We start from the raw sequence: 597 nt of genomic DNA, 5'->3' as shown, positions 1-597 counted from the left end.
CTCATCTCATCACCCTGGAATGATAATCGCAAGATGCTATTTTTACCCTGGTTAATGTTTCCAAAATGCATCGATCCTAGGACTCAATTTACTATATTTCAAAAAGATTTCCTGAATCCCCCCTCTAAATTATGTTCAGTAGGGTCTGGGCACAGAAAGGGAAACCAATTTATTTATTTTATTTTTTTATTATTATTTTTTTTAATATATTTTATTGATTTTTTACAGAGAGGAAGGGAGAGGGATAGAGAGACAGAAACATTGATGAGAGAGAAACATCAATCAGCCGCCTCCTGCACACCTACTGGGGATATGCCCGCAACCAAGGTACATGCCCCTGACCGGAATCGAACCCGGGACCCTTCAGTCCGCAGGCCGACGCTCCATCCACTGAGCCAAACCGGCTAGGGCTATTTATTTTTTTAAAAATATATTTTATTGATTTTTTTACAGAGAGGAAGGGAGAAGGAGAGGAATAGAGAGTTAGAAACATCGATGACAGAGAAACATCGATTCAGCTGCTTCCTGCAACACTCCCTACTGGGGATGTACCCACAACCAAGGAACATGCCCCTGACCGGAATCGAACCTGGGACC

This window comes from Myotis lucifugus, unplaced genomic scaffold, assembly GCF_000147115.1.
Source record: "Myotis lucifugus unplaced genomic scaffold, Myoluc2.0 scaffold_678, whole genome shotgun sequence".
Taxonomy (NCBI): domain Eukaryota; kingdom Metazoa; phylum Chordata; class Mammalia; order Chiroptera; family Vespertilionidae; genus Myotis; species Myotis lucifugus.
The sequence above is the reverse complement of the archived record's forward strand: the minus strand, read 5'-3'. Positions refer to the sequence as shown.